General features: G+C 41.6%; 1 pseudogene across 1 annotated transcript; it reads right to left on the bottom strand.

The window, feature by feature from the left end:
• Nucleotides 1-3,813: 3,813 nt before the first annotated feature.
• LOC110040320 (uncharacterized) lies at nucleotides 3,814-19,551 on the bottom strand (annotated as a pseudogene). The gene is made up of 13 exons (XR_016204683.1): nucleotides 19,465-19,551; nucleotides 15,241-18,877; nucleotides 14,963-15,119; nucleotides 12,198-14,632; nucleotides 11,540-11,702; nucleotides 10,931-11,209; nucleotides 9,896-10,284; nucleotides 9,360-9,659; nucleotides 8,055-8,372; nucleotides 7,285-7,515; nucleotides 6,404-6,725; nucleotides 5,784-5,912; nucleotides 3,814-5,359 (listed from the first exon to the last, which is right to left on the bottom strand). The product of XR_016204683.1 is annotated as an uncharacterized LOC110040320 (transcript).
• Nucleotides 19,552-20,255: the final 704 nt, after the last annotated feature.

The following is a 20,255-nucleotide window of genomic DNA, read 5'->3' as shown; positions in this document are numbered from 1 at the left end:
CACCCGGAAAGCCATAGCAAAGTCTCAAACCTCATGATTAAAGAGCTGTTTATATTCTTAATATGAACAGAGGTTTAATTTCCTCCAAACAAGAAGTTTCAGGTGTATGCACTTCTCTGTTTTTAGATACAGACTAACTAAAAATGCCTTTGCGGGCCCGTAAAGTTTCCGAGGCTTTCGAGAAACGGGCCTCAGGCCTTACACCTTATGAGTAAAATGCCATTTGTGGAAATTGCCATACATTGGCTCTGCAATGTTTTCGCGTTTTCAGGCTCCAAAGTAACAGTGTGGACTCCGGATGACGAGCGATAAGGCTCTGAAAGTATCACATTGTACGTGTTTACGTGATGGCAAGTGATCGCATGATAATCTCAAAACAACGTCTTGATTGCATTCATCAAATTAATTAAACCAAGGGTTAACCACACAACTGCGCCTTTGTCTTTATTTGCGTCATTTGGCAGACGTCCTGTGTGCCAAAAAAAAAAAAAACAAACAAAAAAAAAAAAAAAGGATGGAAAACGTGCTCTTCCTTGTTTATTCAACACAGGGAAGTTGAAAACAGTGACAACGAGTACTTACCAAGTACAAAAATAAAATCGTCTAAACCTTGAGACTGTTACTCCAGTTGAGCTATTTCTTACTGTTCACGGTTTATATTTTTGTTTGTTGGCCACAATGATAGTTTAGATAACGCAGGAGAAAACTTGCTTATCTGCACGTCCTGAAACAAGGAAGTCAAACTACACCGGGCAGCGAAAGTCACGCGACCAAGAGACGGGCTGTCATAACACAACATAACATCTCGTTTGTGTCAATGACAAAGAAGGTGGCTTCCAAGTCTTCTTCCGAGCCAAAGGCTCATGGTAAGAAGACAAAGGCTCTATCATGGTTACGAGCAACGCATTAAGTTTCGTTCAGTTCTAAAAGATTCTGTATTCAGTCGAAATTATCCGAGACTGCAGCTTTTGACACAAATGAAGCCGATTAATCTAACCTATCCAAAAACACTAATCGGTCCTAATTTGTCTAAGAGTGAAGAGCTGAAATCTTTCACTTCAGTGACACTTCATTCGTGTAGTTGTGTAAATACATTTTTTTTTTTTATAAGAACCCTTTCTATAAGAACGTTGAGGCTGAGATTAACCAAAATTTTAGGAACGGATTAAGAACATTCCTCAGGCTGAGAGTCGCTTAATAACGTTTTTACTTTGCATAGTGGTATATTATATGACAAGCATAAAATAAAGGTAACAAAAAATGTAAATTAATCCGAATACTTCAGGGCATTAATACAATGAAATCAACCTTTGCTGTAAAACCATCCTGTGAAATCTACCTATTATAGCCTACTAAAGAGGTAGATCTCTCAAAGACATGCTCGTAAGAGCCACATTATGAGAGACACATATAATCAAATCACATCTATCATGCGGGGAGTCCGGCTGGCCTGTCTTCATTATTTTCATACCATATGTAAATTTAAGAACATCTTAAGAACGTTTTCAGCCTCAAATCGAAAAAAATATATAAGAGCGTTCAGCCTCAGCTCAAAAATTAGACGTTCTTATATAATAAAAGATTGTAAATCGCAATGATGCTCTAGCCTGTTCGAATGTAAACAGTAGCGCGAGCCGAAAGCAAATAGTGAATGTTTTTCTAACAATACTGCTTCGTTCTCCCACTGTTAGCGAATGTTTGTAGAAAACTATTTCCCGCTAAATTTGTTTGCTGAAATTTTATACTGTGCAAACTTAATATTTCTACTATAACAGAGGCGGCGGAGCGTTTTGAAACATGAGGGGACTCATCGTTAAGCCAATCGCATATCTCTACTCGATATTTTCCAAAATATGTCTTGCGTTGTTCGTTCGCACAAACAAACTTTTTTGCGATGTCTACAGTGTTCAATGTGTCTGTTATAGATTTATGACAATGCAGGATGAGGTAGTTGTTAAGGCGATCCTTCTTCATGGTGCTTCTAAGGAACACAGGTTGGAGCTTTTCAAAAAAACCCACAAAATATTATTTCGCCAAGCGCGAGCATGAAACGATTTGTGAAAAGATCACGGAACGGAATATTTTGTCGTACTAATTTTAAGCTGCGCTAGCGATATTTTTGGCACCGAAAGGTCGGGGGGAGGGGGGGAGAGGGGACTGAGCCCTCACAAATTTTCATTTGGGGGGCTATAGGTACAGGCCCCCGTGGCTATGAATAATTTGTAAGTCAGCTACGCGAAACAGCAGTCTCTCATACATTATTTCCTGTGCCTACATGTACTGAGTGAATGGCCGTATTTGTCAATGAAAACGAATAAAACGTCTATGACGAATAATGCATTCAAGAATTACCATGTGTCTGGGGTAACTGAACAAGGAAAATAAAACGCATTAAACGTTGTGCGAACTTAAACAAACAGACGTATTACACGTCTCAGTCATATAATGCCTCCAGGTAAATACGAGACGCAATGTTCAGACTTATGATAAAATTTGTAACCAAGCGACAACAGTTCAAAACTAACGACCAGTTAAAGCTCAGGAAATTCTGTAAATATTCCATTGAGTAGCTAACATACTCGCCTTCGTAAAGTGCTCCGATAAATTCACGTAAATCTCTTACCTGGCTTCAAGATTAAAGTTTTGGTCCTTTGTAGCGATCCTTGAAACCTAGGTAGCATTAAAACTGCCAGCTTTTCCTTCCAGCTGTAGGTTTGTATACAAGGTACATTTGTACGTTTCTCATCTGTGTCGAGCGTGACGGACACATACTTCGATGCTCTTTGTATTACTGACCATTGTTTTCCTCGAAGCCGGTTTAGTCATGTAGAGTCCTCTTGAAAGGTTTGTAGAAGCACTCTTTTGGACAAATCTCGGCACACATACTAGCCTGCGAACGCAGACGTATTTCCGACTGTGATGTATGTCCTATGATGTATCTATAGTTGAATAAAAGAATTGGGACTTTTGAGCGAATATCAATTTTTTAGAGCGCCGGCAATATGTGCCATTTTTCCAGTTTCGGCAGGCACGCAATTTGTGTCGAGTGGACCGAACTTCAATCAATCCTAGAAAAATTCAATTAGAATTTTTTATCAAATAAAACTCATTTTAGTGATTCACTAGGTAAGAGCTTCGAAATCCCAGCTTATGAGAAAAATCGAATTTGAAAAGTAAAATCAGTGCCGGGTTTTACAGAGACAGCCTCTTAAATCTTTCGATATATGGCTTTGAACATACCAGTAAATCGATCAATAAAATTAAATTCTCGGTTACTACTTGCACGTAAGGTGAACGGAAAACGCGCGGCCACGTTCAAACATCACAGGAGCGTAATCTGAGGAGTGAAGTTTGCCTTTTTGGTGTATGCGTTCTATCACGAAATGTTTGGTGCTAATTACACCTGATCGTATTTTCTCAGTACGCTTTCGCGGCATATCAGGAGAGTTTGGTCCAACCATGGTTCGTATTTTTGCGAGATGGAGTCGAGCTGAAATACTAAAGACGAGAGCCATCAGGCCGGATATACTGCCGAAGCGTACCAGAAAGACACAATTAGGTATTTACCACACCCAAGTTCGCCCCAAAGTTTGACTATGTCAGGTTAGCAACTTGATATCGCAGCACAGTAGATAGGGCTTCTTATTGGCTAACAGCTAATTTTAGGTGTTTAAATGCAGTACGTGTTTGCATATTCCAACGGGTCTTTGAGCAAACATGACCCAGCTAGATACAGTTTCATAAAAGGCACCTTGATATGCATAAATTTCTTGACGGAAAAAAAAAAAAAAAAGTTAACAACTCTGCAGTATGTCAAGTTTCGCAAGAATGGCTTTATTAAAGATAATGAAACCGTTAAGTCCCTTAAAAGTCGCATAACTCTATAAAAGTGATCCCCAATAAAGAAAATTTAATCAACAAAAAAAATCAACAACACGCAACCAGGAACAGATTAGTCTAAATATAGTCAACCATATTATAGCTTGCTTACAAATGGGTAAAGTGGTTTGGTCCCGCGAATTCTCAATTCTCAATCATTATTAGAAATACGAATTAATTTTCTGTTTTAAGAATCTGCTAATATGTCAAGACAGTGTTTCCTGGAATGAGTAGAATTACCGTCACGGTTTAGTAAAGAGACAATTTTTGTTCCTAAATAATGAATAGAAAAAGTCGAGTGAGTCATCAAAATTCAAAGGAGAAAAAACTAGATACAACACCCAGTTCAAGGGAACAGGCATTAAAGACTCTGTCCCATAGCGTGTGTTCACACATACTATGCGAAACTAAAAAACTACAATGTTCCAATAAGTAAACTACGCTAAAACTCGGCGAAAATCAGTTCGAAAATTAAGGGTCACAAAAAAGGTAACTAAAATAGTGTGGAGGGCGAGACAACAGTGACCCGTAGAAAATCATACTAATATACAACTAGTTTGAAAGTAAGTGTTTCCTTATAGTTATAAAGTGGAGAGGAATCAAACATTCTTATCTAGCGCTGACTTTGGATAAACTAACATAATTGGTGGGTGTGAAGCAATCTATACTGATCCATTATTTTCGTCAAGGTAAATTAGGTCTCTATATTTACGAATGACAGCGATTTCACAGCAATTTTAAGTAGACTTTTAGTTTCTGGGCAAAAGAACTAAGTTGTGTCTGAAAGGTGAAATCTAAACTTACCTAGCTACAATCACCTGCTTCTTAACGCTACAGAAAGTGAGTTCCTTTTTGTTAAAAATTAGACCATAAAAAAACTACAGGCAAATTTCTTGCAAAAATAGTCGAATGTCACAGAAACAGACTGGTGAAAATGACTGCTTTCGATATGACAAAGAGAACCTGCAAGTTGTAATTAATCACGCACATTTATTAATTAATTGTAAATAAGTTTATGCTTGGGTAAGAAAAGGCTACTTGCTAAGCTTTTGCAACTAACAGTGAAATCTAACAGAAGCATCGCTTCATGGCTCTGTCATTTTGATTGAATCACAAGGATCAGTAAAGTTGCAACTAAGCAAGTTTGTTGTAAATATATTTCATGATACTTGTGTCAAAAAGTACGAACTGAATTCGAACAACAAATGGTCAAAATGTTATAGCTAGAAAAATTAACACACGTGTTTGCCACTACAATTCTAACTGGTAAACAAAGTCACAGCAAATACAGCTTCTATCATGATGTAAAATGCTTTTAAATCGGAATAATCAGTGAATTCCAAGTTGTAAACTCGTCGGCCTGTTATGACGGACGCAACCTGTCCCAGGTTCCCACTTTGATTAGCTCCAACTCTTCGCTTGCGCCAGGCATACTTCTGGGCACTGGAGACAAGTCGTCCTGGCTGCACCATGCGGAGACCTGAAAAGAAAAGATTCTTGTGAGAAAATGCTTTCTAAAAGAAGTAACTTATCGATATATAAACAAATCTGAAGACACCCTGTTTGAAAACAGCACGTACATGTACTTAAAGAAGACGTAATTGACGGGCGTTTTGCACAGGCCGGGTTATGTAAACCCGAGTTAGTGGTATGTTTGGATTTTAGTGTTGGATTTATTTTGGCATATCTTTATTTATGCTGGCCGTTCTTGTCTGCAAAGTCTCGTGAATTGAAATTTTTCCAACCGATCATTGCATCAAGCTATGTGAACATGCGCTATTTTATATTCAGTCTTGAAATAGAGTTCATAAGGGAAAAGCAAGGGGGAAAAAAGATAAAAAACATTACGTAAAATTGAACAGCCCGTTGCTTAGCATAAATAACAGCTTTACTTGTTTTGTTACCTTCCAGGTCAATTATCTTTTTGGTTTTCTCATTCTCCTCTGTTCCTCCTTCCTCAATTGTTGACCTCAATTCAAGTTTGTGAGCATCCTCGGTGAAGAAAAGTTCTCCAAAGTGTGGCCATTTGTTGCCTAAAATGGAAGGGGGTTAAATGTGTAATAAATAACACAGGATCAATAAATATATGCTATCTGCGATTTTCAAAGGCTGAAATAATCGTAGAAAACGTTCTCTTTGTTTAAGGATTTATATACTTATGAAAAACAGGATTGAAAGAGAGATGAAAAACCTCATAGTCTTTTTGCACTTTAAATTGTCGAACTGAAAAGAGCATTGCTCGACGATCCAAATATGCCAGTAGGTATATACCACATGTTCCAACAAGAAAGATGGAAACATTTGAGTCACACTGGTAAACGTGACCCTCACGTTCCTAAATCTGTCGATAATACAACCCACATCCATTTCTAGTGCAATACTGTAGGATTTTCTTTAACTTAGGTTGCCCTCGGTGTGTAAAAATTCAGTGCATCTTCATTTAAGTCCCTCTCAAATGATACGAGGGAATTTTTGGAAGTGGAGTAAAAACTATCAGCTAACTGACGCTGTCGCAGCAAATTACCTTTCTTTGAGTGAAGGAATACTTTTACTCCGCTGCAAAACTTTTCCACGGCTCGTCTTTGATGGAATGTTCTTGTAGGTCTGGGGAATTCGGGGAACAACATCCGGTAGTTGAATGCGAGTGCTGATGCTAGGATACTGCCTGTCACGTGAGCATGGGGTAACTCACTCAAGGAGTAATGGTCACCAGGGCAAACGAGCATGATTGTGCCTCCATCTACCAGCTGGCCCCATACTTCCTCAGCGCGATATACCGAAGAAATCTCGCCCGTGAAGCGGTCGCTTTGGGCTTTGAGGTAGGTGAGAGCACCACGATAGCGGACCTAAAGATCGAAAGAAGAGGTTACTTATGATTTAACATGCTACCCATCCAAGAAATGCTATTTCTACGATATGGTTAGCTCAGTTGGTAGAGCGCTAGCGCCAGACTGCTGTGCGGAAGGCCGAGGGTTCGAACTCCAGACCGGACCAAAACTCAGGGTCTTAAATAACTGACGAGAATGTGCTACCTTTGTAATTACATCTGCAAATTGATAGACATTCAAGTCTTCTCGGATAAGGACTATACACTGAAGGCCACGTCTCCTGCCTCTTAAGCGTTATGTGGTTAGCAGGGGACGTTAAAGAACCCACGCACTTATCGCAAAGAGTAGGTCACGGAGTTCCCGGTGTTGTGGTCTGGCCTTTTCTCACGGGTTGGTGCTTCACATGGAGTTAACCGCATTGCGTCTTTTCCCCGTGGAAAAGAATTGTCCAAGAAAAATGGTTACGTCTATGTCTTATACTGTTGGAAGTTCTGCGTCAAGGCGTTAATTGTATTAGTTGTTCCTTACACGACTCCGTTATATTGGGTTGAATCAATACAAATTAATTGTCCCATACCTCAGCAGGCTGCCATTCTTTGAATGTTCTAAAAGAAACGATCTGGTTTTTTAGAAGAGCTTCCCTGAGTGCCCTCAAATTGTAGTTAGCGAAACCCTTCTCAACGCTTCGTCTCTGCAGTTCATCTATGACCCAGTCTTGAGTGTGCATCTCCCTCAAGGTTTTGAATTCGTCAGCCTCCATCTTTAGAAAATCTACGGCCAGTTTTGTCAGAAAGTTCTCAAAAGAAAGCTGTCAGGAAAACAACGAATCTATTAATTTTTATTTGCTCATCGATTATTGGCATATATGCAGACGTTTTTATTAACCTTAAACAATAGGAAATAGCGCTAGCTTACTGGATGACGTGGCGAATGTATACAAGACACATGTGAACTGCGGTTGATACATAAAACGAAAAGGTTTGTTGGATTCGAAATACCGGCGCGTTGCTCTACCCAACTGAGGTACGAAGCGTTGATAATGCGCACAAGGTAACAAGGCTTCACAGCTCAGTTGCTACCCGGAAGTACGCACCGGTATTGCAGGGATCATGGGTTCCGTAGCCTTCAGACGGTACCTATGAACTTCCTTGCCATTTATGTATAACCATATAACTATTTTTCTCTTTCTTATTCTAACGTATTATTACCAGCAACCTAAGAGGAAGTGTTCAATTTTGTTACTCAGTTGGATTTTGTTCTTCGATAAGTTAGTTTCCCTTACAGGATGATATTGAATTAGCCAGGTAATCACTATCTTAGTTTTGCTATGAGCACTTTCCCACGAACCTGAACCTGTCGACGTTGAAATTGTTGATCAGCAACCATGGAAACCAGTCTATTGCTGACAGTCCGCGAGCGCGGATACCAAGGAAATGTGTCAATCATGGCTACAAACTCCACCCTCTGGTTCTGCTCTGTCAACAACGACGCCATTTCGTAGGCAACAAGCCCACCGTAGGAATATCCGCCAAGAAAGTACGGTCCATGACGCTGCTCCTCGCTGATCAGTTGAACGTAATGTGCAGCAAGTTCACGGACTCCACCCCAGTCCCTACTCACTGCTGTTGGGTCAGTATAGCCCAGTGCATAGAAGGATACCAAATCCTAATATGGGGTAAGGAAAAATGTCCATTTAACAAATTGACGTCAGTTTTTCATGCGTCTGTCCTGTTATTGATCATGAATTTCGCATTAACATTGTTAAAATAGCTGTGGATCCACGACGCGATAGCCGACTGGATCCGCAGGCTACTTTGACAATATTATGACGAAATTCATTGTCAATAACAGGGCAGACGATTGAAAAACTGATGTCAATTTGTTTTTTACAATAAAAAATTCGTCAAATTGTCCGCTCTCGCTTGTCGCGTCAACATCTCATAAATTATAAATTCACGAGTCGTTCTTCTTATCCACAATGAAAAATAGCCAATGAGCACGCGCGAATTTCTGCAGTTATTGTAAAAATTACACTCACACACATAAAAGAAGCGGCCCCATGCCCCACTGGGGGCAATGAGGATTGGTGATGACACATAAAACAAATAGCTGAACGTGACACTGTCGGGTTAACGGAAATCACCCTTTGGCCAATTTCTTCCAAAGTGTGGTCCACTTTGCTCCAAATCATTTTTATTGGCTGCTTTCAGGTAGCTAAAACGTGTATCACATGTGGGCCAATTGCAATTCGTTGTTTGAAGAGCCGATAGTGCAGCGTTTGCCTGGCAAGTTACAATGGTATAAAACTAACCTTCACTGTCAGTCAACATACCTCACTTAGAAGTGGCTGTTAGAGTTAATACCCTTTTAAATACTTAAGAACTGATTAAATAAGGTTGCACACCATGTACGTCATTCGAGTGTTAAAACGAAGGTTTTATTGGTAGATCGAGTATTGAGTGGAAAAAATGGAACAGGAAGCTGGAGCTTTTCTTGTGCGGAAACAAAGTACAATGTACAAGAGCCAACTACGTAGGGGGTATCGTTGCTTTCGGTATATACGAGACGTAGGGAGACAAGTAGAAGTAGAATGATGAATATGAGACTTGAACGAAATAGAAATAACGTCAATACATATTAGTTGGGAGTCACCTGGCCTTCAAATCCCGTAGAAATCGCTGCCAGATTTAACGCATAATGGTGCGACGGATGTACACAGAAGAACTTGATAGCTGCGCCCGCAGGAGTGTACAGCGGTACAACTTGAATCTGACTCTCTGACATGACAGCAGATGGGGATGCGTCGGTCAGTGCAGGCTGTGTTTGCGCAGGCTCATTTTCTAGGTTGACGTTATTTTGAAGTTGTTCACCAGGTGCTTCTCCGCCAAGCTTGGCCATGACGTCTTTTGCAATTTTAAGTACGGTCGTATCAGGCTGCATAAAGTAGAAAATCTGAAACAAGAGCACCGTTTGTATCTCGTCAATTTGTGCAAAAAAGGTTAGTACGAAAATTCCGAAGGTGAATTGGAAGTGGTTACTCTGCTAATGGCAACTCAGATAGGTAAACCCGAGAACTGAAGTCCTCCTTAAACCAATCAGTTGGTAAGTTGATATATTTTCCCACGCCTCACTGATTATATAGCAGAAATATAGACATTAATCATCCAGTGAGTGTTATTGCAACACACCTCAAAAGAAACTTGCAAATTGGCTTCAAACTGCATTTTCAAGGTCAGTGCCCCAGCTGAGTCGAGACCATAGTTGTACAAGCTCTTGTTGAGATCTACCTCAGAACCCGAAGGCATTCCTGCCTATTTAGTCATTAGCACGCCTACGTATTCCATGACCAGTTCGCGTCTTTTTTCTTCATCTTTCTCTAGCGTGATGTTTTGCGCCAGGGAATCTGACGAATGCGTCTGAATGTCAGAATCCTTAATTTCAGCTTTGATCAGCGACATTCTGGGCGTCTTCTTTAGCCCGACAAGACTTCTCATGCAGCGAGGCCAGTCCACACCACACAGGGTAATTTGAAAACGGCTCGGTTCCTCAGTAAGAACTTTGGCCATGTGTTTGACTCCTGTGTAAATATTTCAGAATTTAGAAGGTACAACTTTAATATAACGTATACGGTTTGAACACCAAACTAGAAGTCCTTGTAGTGGGATTGAGTGAAAGTATTCTTGAGAAAGACGTACGCTCCGACAACCTGAGTAATATTAGCCATCTTGAAAATAAGAAAAAGAATGGTGACTTAGTCTGAATACGACTGCCTTTCTTACTATCGTTCATGTTATGAAAATGCCAGACTTTGAGAACAGTCTTTTGCATGACTGCGCTAATCAGACAATCACTCTGGGGCAAAAACGTGTGGTAATATAGGTTGCAACGACGCTTTGCTACCAAACAGTTTTAAAAGCAATCCATAGCACGCTTTTCGTCCTTCAGTATTTAGCGGAGTTCTCATACCCGCTAATGCTCAGAAGACGAGAACAACAGGGCCGTGCAATTAAGACAACCCGTCTAGCGACAGCTTCGGCTATTAATTTTTGTATTTGAAATTTTGATCCGAATACAGATAAACATATTATTTCTATTGGCCATTTCAATACCCACATTATTATTTAGTGTCACCTTAACGGAAGGTTAACCCTTTTTGCAGCCCGTTTGAGAATATTGAGATATCGTGATAATGTTTATTAGGTCTTAGTGAAGAAATATCGTACCATCTCTGGCATGGATAAAGCCAAGTCCCCCTATGCTCATCAATTTGGCCACTTTGGAATCTCGTTCCATCACACCAGCTCCACTGATTGGTCCCCAGTTTATCGCCAATCCGGGTAGACCGAGCACCTGTCTTCGGTACTGGGCAAGAGAATCTTGAAAAGCATTGCAAGCCGAGTAAGAGCATTGCTTCGCGTTACCGAAGACCGAGGCCATGGATGAAAACATGATGAAGAAATCCAGATCCATTTCCAAGCTCATTTGGTGAAGTAAGAAGGAACCTTGCAACAAATCGAAAACTGTTACCATAATGATTCTAGTAGTCCCCGCTGCATAACGTAACTTTTAAGAGCTCAACAAAAGGCGCTCACTAAGAATGTGGCGCATTTTGAAAAACATTTGTCGAGGCTCTAAAAGGACTCATTAAGTAGGCATACCTCAATGAAACGTTCTTCTTTACTTGTAAAGGGCACCCAAAATAGTTTGAAAACGGACTTGTTAAGCGGTGAGCCTAACCAACCACTCACGAACTTGATGACTGCTTATTAGAATAGAAAGGTGGACGCTAATAGAGATATAAGAGAATACAGTAACTCATTATGGAATCTTACCTTTTATCTTAGGACCCATGGAATCAGTGAAGCCCTCAAACGTGAAATCTTTGACATACTCATCTCTTAGAACCATGGCAGTGATCACGATACCAGCCACACTTGGAAGAGATTGAAGGCGTTCTTTAAGGAACGCCATTTGCTCTTGGTTGGAAATGTCAATCTGTTAGAAACAAAAATATAAAACACTGTTTGGAATTTCATCACCTTGCGTGAAGGTGTCTAAGTTTTACACCTGAGTTTATGAAAGCCACATTGCCTGTGATTCAACAAAGCAGCTTGCCTTTCGCTAACATTCAAACTTGTTAGCCTCGTTTTGCGCGTGGTGAACGTCTAACAAATAAAGGTTTTTGGGTGTGATAATGAAATACTGATTAAATAAAAAATAAATTAACTTTGTTTAACGAGGGTAACACACAACAGTTTTAACGACTGACAAACCCGTGGCCCTCGAATTACCGATCGAATTGGAATTTAGAAATGTTGATTCTTGTGGAGGGGGGAAAACCAGAGAACCCGGAGAAAAAAACAAGAGCAAGGACGAGAACCAACAACAAACTCAACCCACTAATGACATCGGGTCCAGGATTTGAACCCGAGTCACATTGGTGGGAGGCAAGCGCTCTCACCACTGCGCCACCCCTGCTCCCCAGGTTACCTGGAACATATGTATCTTTGCGCCGGTCCTCCTTTCTATCTTTCTTACTTCTTCACATTTGGCATCGGAGGGCTTTGAACGGCCAAGAAGTCCAATAGACTTTGCTCCATTCTCCACCATCCAGCAGGCCACTTCAAATCCATATCCTCGAATCCCCCCTGCCACCAAGTACGTTCTGTCATCCTTCAGGCCACATTCATCTAAACCACATGGAAGAACAGGAATCTTGTCTAGATCACTACTTTCTCCAGACGATGGAAACGCGTGAATTTGAAAGGAAATACTTGAGGAGGCTTTTATTTCATGTTGTGGAGATGATTGTTTGTCGAGGGAAGTGTTTACGACTTTAATTGCTGTTGCCAAGTCTATAGAAACTATCTGCACTGCTAGAAGCCTTTCCAGGACTTCGTTGCCTTCCAACAAATCAAGACTTGCTAAACTGAGCTTTTCGTAAACCTGCGGAGACTTGAGAATGTCTGTCATGTCTTCTCTCTCATATCTGACATTTGTAGCTGCTGTAAATACGAGATCGCCAGTAAACTCGGAACTCAAGATTAGAACTTTTCCTCCTCGTTTGAGAGAACGACAACTTTCTTGAAGAGCATTTGGAGCAGGTGGGTAAAAAAATAAAACGGCGTCGAAGCTTTGAAAAGAATCATCATCGAAGCCGGAGGAACCTTGATGAACCACACTTTCCGCACCCAACTCAAGAAGAAGGGCTTTTGTAGACGTTTGGCAAGTGTCAGGAACGGTGCAAAATGCTCTGTGTCCGAGTGTTTTTGCAAGGGCAACTGCTGCTGGCCCAGGGCCACGGTTGGCTTCATGTATCAGTAGTGACTGATTTTCTTCTCCTGACGCTACTCTTTGAAGAGCATAGGAAGCTATGGCTAGGCACGCTGGGATGTAAGCCGCTTGTTCCTTTGTCAGGCCGGTTGGTTTTACGAACATATTATTGACTTGAATGGCAAGGGAAGAAGAAACCCGTCCAGAGGCGACGACACCACACACCTCGTCTCCAATCTGTACATGAGACGTCCTGCTCTCCCCAGGGAGGTCAGTCACCTTTCCAACAACGAAGACACATCCTTTTGGTTTGGCTACATCTATCAGTGATTCTGAGGGTGTCCAGCAATATAGGAGATCTACTGTAAGTTCAGAGTTGGATGGCTTCGACAGACTCTTCTCGCGCAGGCAGAGTGTTGTTGACGAAGGGATACATGATAAGTACAATGAGCCCTTCTTCTTGCTTTCCATTTTCTGGTTTGTCGGTTTCTCTGGAGAAAGTTTTGTCCTGACCATGCGATTTATAAAACGTTTTCCATCTCGAAAGGCCACCTCTTCTTCAATGCTCTCACCCAGTATCTCCTCAGCCAATGAATCTACCTCGAGCATATCCTCTTTGTTACTGAGGTCAACAGATATCATCCTGATGTCAAACTCTTCCAGGCGTGCTGTTCGTCGAAAACCCCAGACTGTAGAACTCCACGGGATAGTACTGGCAGACTTCGGACAGGCGTTCAAGAGCTGTGTACGTTCGGTGACGAAGAAAAGTCGAGAACTCAACCACTCCTTCCCCATCAGAAGTTTGAGCAAGAAGACAGAACTGCCCATGGCAAGGCGTTGAGCTTGATCGATCACGTCCAAGTTCTCCGGCAGAAGGTTCGTTTCCACAGGCCACGTGTTCACGACCCTAAGGTTGGATAATTGGTCAGGTGGTATGCCCGCAAAGGCCGCTGTGATTGCTTCCTCTGCTTCGATGTTGAAACATCTAGCATTTGGCAGATCAACTGTGACGAAATTGACTTTAGCTGCCTGAAGTCTTGTGATTAAGGCATCTGAGAAGACGGAGGAATCTTTCAGCACAATGCAAGTCGGATTTTGGGTGGTTTCCTTCTTCCTTTGTAAAACAACCTCCATCCACTCTTCTTCATAGGCAAGGTCATCAAAGGAAAATGGACGTTCTGTGCTAGTCAACTCTGTAGCACGAAAGTCACTTATTTTAAGTAACACTTTTCCGGATGGACTCATGAGGGTAACATCAAATTTTCCAAAAGTGGTGATATCTGCAGTCACGTGGCAGTACAGCTGTTTGGTAGATGGCACGTCCCTCAGCGTAATGCTCTTGAAACCCACTGGCACCAAGGACGTATCTTCAGTTAACAAGTTTCCAATGGGAATAAAAGAGGATTGAAGGCAGGCGTCTAAAATGCAGGGATGGACAACATAACTTTCAGCTTCTGCTTGAATAGCTGGTAATCCACTGATGTCAATCAAGCAGAGTCCCTCGTTATCGCGCTGCCATATTTCTTTAATGAGGGAGAAAGCTGGTCCATAGTTAAATCCCAGCTTTTTGGATGTTTCGCTGAAGCGCTGTGTTGTCACTTTTGTCATAGTTGTCAACCGCACCTCTAAAGCTGGACCAATCTCGTCGAAAGCTATGTACATTGAAAAAGACTAAAAGATTCAATATATGACTAGACTAATGAGAGATACCTTAAACACTTTGAGCAGCTTTCAATTTATGGTGATTATCCTGTCAAGTGGTGTAAATAGATATAAATGGGTTTTAACAGGTTTTCATTTTCCAACGGTATATTTAACTACAAAATTACACTGGACAACAATTACGACACCATTTTAATAACACATAAAATATACCAACAATAATAAAACAACAAAAACAACAGCAATATATAGCAATATATAAGCACAATTTTTAGGTTGGTTTATCAAGGTGTTCGAAAAAGTTTCAACTATAGTAATACCTTTGCCTTCATAATGTTCGCGTCTGTGCAGCAGATCCAAAGAAATGTTCCCGCTGCTCAGAGTAATCTCTGACTGGTCATTCTGTAAGCTTGTAATGTAGAACTGAGCCTTATCAATTTTGTCCTCCTTTTGGAAACGTAATCGTAACTGTCTAACCTAAAAAAACATGGAGAAAATTTAGCCAATTGTGGTATATCATTTGTAGTATTTATATTTTGCGAGAAAAATATTTAAATTCGACACACTCTTTCCATTTTGCGCACATAAAGCTATCTACCTGCGTTTCGGGCAAGGTGAGAAGATTCAAAAGCTTCACATCAGTAAGTTCAATGCAAGCAACATCTACGAACTTGTCCATCGCCATAGCAAAGGCCATTTCCAGGTAAGCAGTTCCAGGCATCACAGCACCTCCCTGAATAAGAGCATGATCCTTTAAAGTAGGAAAACGATAGAGGTCAATCTCAGTCTCCCAGCAATGTAGGCCTGAATACAGTTCGGTCATTTTCACTTGTGCTAGAAAAGGATGGGCTCGCTTCTCTGTGGTTTCCTCAGCACCAATTGGGGGAATTATGGTTTGAAGCGGAATTTCCCTGTACCAAAATTTCTTTTCCAGCCATGGGTAGACAAACCTGGCTGATGGATTCTTCTGTACAAAAGACCAATCTATGGGCAATCCCATTGTATACAGTCTACAAACTGTGTTCTGAAGAAAGCACCGGTGTTGGCCTTTGACAGGTACTCTCTTGCGAGGAAGAGTTGCAACGACAACTGGAGTTTCTTGCTTATTAAGATTCTCTTGACTAGCAATCTGTTTCACATAGTGGGCTAAAATAGACTGCGTGCTAATCTCAATAATCTGCTTGAAACCATCGTGTATCAGGTGCTTCATTGCTTGATAGAATTGGACTGGACAGCGAATATTGCGCCACCAATAATCGCCGTTAAACTTCTGACCTGAGAGAACGTCACCCTCAACGGTAGAGTAAACAGGAATTTTCGACAATTGCGGGTTTAGCTTGACACGTTTCATGGTTGCTTGAAAAGGCTTTCTGATGGTTTCCATATGTGCACTGTGAAAAGCACGCTTTGTTCCAAGAACGCGCCAGAAAGTATCTTTCTTTGGCGTGGATTTTAAGGTGTTGACCCAATGCTTCGATTGATTGGGCTTCCCCAGACACTGTGACGCTCTTTGCATCATTTACTGCGGCGATGTCAAGTGTAGCACTTAACTTCAGTTCGATAAGTAATGCCGTGGCGTCTTCCTCGGACATACCCAGAGCCGCCATACCACCATTATTGGGAGATTTTTCTTGCACAGTTGAGCGGGCCAGCACCAATTGAACAGCTTCCTCGACTGTTATGATCCCAGCAACACAGGCCGCTGCAATCTCTCCTAAACTGTGACCAATGACGGCGGATGGATGGATTTTCCAGGACATAAGCAGACTTGCTGTTGCGTACTGGACAGCAAAAGTGGCTGGTTGTGCAATGTAATTCTCCGAAATTCTTGAAATGTCCTCTGGCGCCATCAGCTCCTCCATCAGCGACCACTTTACACCAAGCTTATTGAGTAAATTACTCACCGTCAAAACAGCTTCTCTGAAGACAGCTTCACATTCAATTAACTGTCTTCCCATCGCATACCACTGAGAGCCCTGGCCACCAAACATGAAAACGAGCTTTCCATCATTGGATTTCACTTCTGAGTAGGAAACCAACTTATCCCACCCCACGGAGTCATCGGCGTAGTCTGCTAGAGACTTGGATGCTTCCACAGTAGAGCCAAAAGCAAGGGCCAAGCGATGTGGGAATTGACTGCGCCGTTCATTCAAAGAATAGCATTGGCTTTCCACAAAACGCTCATCAATATCTTCTACATTATTCTTGATCCATTTTGAGTATGTTCGTGCCATCTTATGTAGAGCTTCTTTTGAACGTGCTGACAAAGTGAGGACATTATTTAAGCGATTAACGCCCATTTCCTTTGAGCAGTGTTTTGACGTTACCTCGCGAAGGATGAGGTGCACGTTTGATCCGCCAAAACAAAACGAGTTTAAGGCTGCTATTCGGGGTTTTCCTTTTTCCGTTATCCATGGTTCAGTGGTTTGTTGGACTACAAACTCGTTTTCTTCTAGCTTAAGTTTGGGATTCAGCACATTTATGTTAACAGTTGGCACATATTTTTTCTCTTTGATCATCAGAGCGACCTTGATCAGTCCAGCAAGACCGGAAGTAGATTCTGTATGATTGAGGTTTGACTTAACAGAACCAATCCTTAACTTACGTTTGGACGTTGCCGTTCGACTGCTGTAGGTATCAGCTATCGAGTCAATCTCTATCACGTCTCCAATTGCGGTACCAGTACCATGCGCCTCAAAGAAATCCACGTCTTCTGGATCCACTCCTGACCGTTCTAGAACCCTTCTAGATAGTTCAGCTTGCATCTTTGAACTCGGAGCAGTCATCGGTACAGCGTTTTGCCCATCGCTATTCATTCCGCAGGCAACGATCTCGCAATATTCGTCATCTTTGTCATTCAAAGCCGCATGTGACAGCTTCAAAATAACTGCTGCAAAACCTTCTCCTCTTCCATAGCCATCTCCTGAAGCATCAAAACTTTTACTGCGTCCGTCCGGGGCAAGGAGTCCACCTAAGCTGGCCGAAATTTGAAACACCTCACTGAGAATAATGTTAGGCGCGCAAACGATGGCTATGTCGCAATCGTCGTTGTGCAGGTTGTCACAGGCTATTTTGAGTGCAGTTAAGGATGAAGAGCATGCCGTGTCTACGACCAGGCTTGGACCCGTTAGGTTAAGACAGAACGACAACCTGTTGGCGATAATAGACAATGTGCTTCCTGTCGAGGCAAACGGGTCCATGATGCTGTAATTTGATGGATCTGAAGTGAGCTTGGAGTAATCCAGATTCATCACGCCGACAAACACCCCAGTTCTGCACTTTTGAAGATCGTCAAGTCGCATTCCAGCATCTTCAATGGCCTCATACACCACTTGTAGCAGAATACGTTGCTGAGGATCCATTCCACGGGCTTCCTGATTGGATATACCGAAGAACGCGTTGTCAAAGTATTTTATTTCTTCTAAGTAGGAACCATTGAGAACAGAATGGCGTCCTGTAACAAACCGCTTAGGATTGTAGTACTCAAAGAAGGCCTTATGTTGCTCGGGTCTGTTCTCGGGGTACGCAGTAATCGAACTGTTGAACTTGAAAATTACCCAGGAGGAGTTGAAGGTTTGTCCAGTGGATAAAACGAGTGTCGAGTTCGTCAACTCGCGAACGAGAATGGAGGAAAGGTTTTTCAAATCTTCAAATTGAGTACCAGCTAATTCGAGAGGACTGCTGATGATACAGCCATGTTTGGATGGTTTTTGTTGGGTGTTTGGAAGCAATTGGCGGGAGCATATTTCATTTTAACCACTGATGTTTACTATGGTCTGGTGGACAAGAAGGGCTTCTTTCATTAAATCTTCCCTGAGAATATTCTGGCCATGTTTAGGCACAAAGATGATCTGTTCTCGGCGTGCTTCAAGAAGTGGAGAGAATTGTCCTGCATGATGCAAGTCTTTCCTGGATTGGCTGTCAGTTGCGGTGAAACGTTCAATGGTAGGACGCCCCACACGCAGGCGAATTCATCCCAGGCAGCTTGCTGTAACAACTATAAGCGATACCACAAATACAGCCAATGGTTTTCGAGCAATAAACAGCCCCAGTTTCTCAAACGCTTTCTGATAAGTAGTAAGGATGGCATAAGATAAAGCTCCTCGTGCACTACTGATGGCACCACATCCAAAGCGACGCTTTTTATGGGTCGTGTGACACTCGTAAGACCTAAACGCGGGAAGCGATTTTGTTAAGCGATTGGGATTTTCCAGAGAAATTGTATCGTGGTATAGCTAACATGAACCAGGAACGCAATGAATAGATCAACCTTGTACATATTTTTTACAAAATAAAGTGGTCCTCGGCACGTAATAGAAATGAGCATTGGAAAACGTTATTTTTCCATTCTATATTCCTGGTATACATCGCCAAAATGTCCACTATATTTTTTTCTAGGTAACGAATTTCAAATTGCTGGTCTGCTGACATAGGCAGTAGCAGCAGCTTACGGTTTTTCTACACTGAAATCTGACTGAGTTTTCATGTCCGCAGAACTGAAACCCCGTCATTCAGGTAACCCTTTTTTTTTTGCTTGTTAAACGCAGCAGCTTGTAAAGCTTACCTAGCATGAAGCGTAGAGAACCGTTTGTTGTATGTTTCATTCATTGTTTTCAAGTGTCGCTACCCCGCCTTCTCCCCTTTTCATTGGTGCGTTTAGCCCAGTCTACACTCAAATTTCGCGTGTCTGAATTGCGAATTTTAGGTCTCGCGCTAACTCAGAGAAGAAGCTTATCCATTTAGGTTTCTATAACTGCTTTCTAAAGGAAGTCTCCCCGAGGACATTACCAAGTCTAAGGAAGGTGCAAGTCTAACGATTTACTAGTAAGTACATGGTTGTATATTTACCTGGTTTGTGAGAGCTAGCTGCAGACCACGCGGCGAAGATACGTTGCTGATATGTGGTCATGGATTATTCACTCATGCGCTCAGAACTCTTTTAACTTCATTTGATTGGGTCGCTTAACTTGTCTACTGAATTATAGAATTTGCATCGAGTTTATAAGTGAGCCAGTTGTGAATCGCTTTGGCCGTGAATTTTGCTCTCGTCGAAAGTTTTACTGCTACTTTTGACAATGTCCCCATCACCATGTACTCAATTGTGATATGACGTTTTACGATATAATAAGCTGCAGCATTATATGATACAATTTACGCTAGAAGAGCTCATCAAAAGAGTATTTTTCTACATTTTTTTTTTTAGTCCATCAATTCTTAGAATCCCAGACAAAATTCCTAGAAAATCAGTCTCGCGCCCTTTGACCGTCTGGAAGGAAGTGAAATTTGATTGCTTTCAATGTCCAGCAATACGCTCTAGGACTTGATCACGTGCACACCGGAGACTCCCGTACTTCCTCTAGAGTTTTGCTTCTGATAACAGTCAGTCGGTAACGTTTTATGTATTTCGGTATTTTGTTTGTCGTGGCGTGATTCCTTTATTTTTTCTGATTTGTTCTTGGTGACCGTATGTAAAAAGTAGTAGTAGTACGGTGGCTCGACGGTGGGTTTTAAGATTATAATTATGTATGAAAATATCTGCCATCAAATTTTGATGCGATCCATCTGCTCTGTTTATTCAATTTCACTAGATAGTTTTTACCTACTCAGTCACGT

The sequence above is a fragment of the Orbicella faveolata genome, unplaced genomic scaffold (genome assembly GCF_042242905.1).
Source record: "Orbicella faveolata isolate gen_17 unplaced genomic scaffold, um_ofav_v1 contig_12, whole genome shotgun sequence".
Lineage (NCBI taxonomy): Eukaryota > Metazoa > Cnidaria > Anthozoa > Scleractinia > Merulinidae > Orbicella > Orbicella faveolata.
Note: the sequence above shows the minus strand (reverse complement) of the source record. Positions and strands in the feature narration are given on the sequence as shown.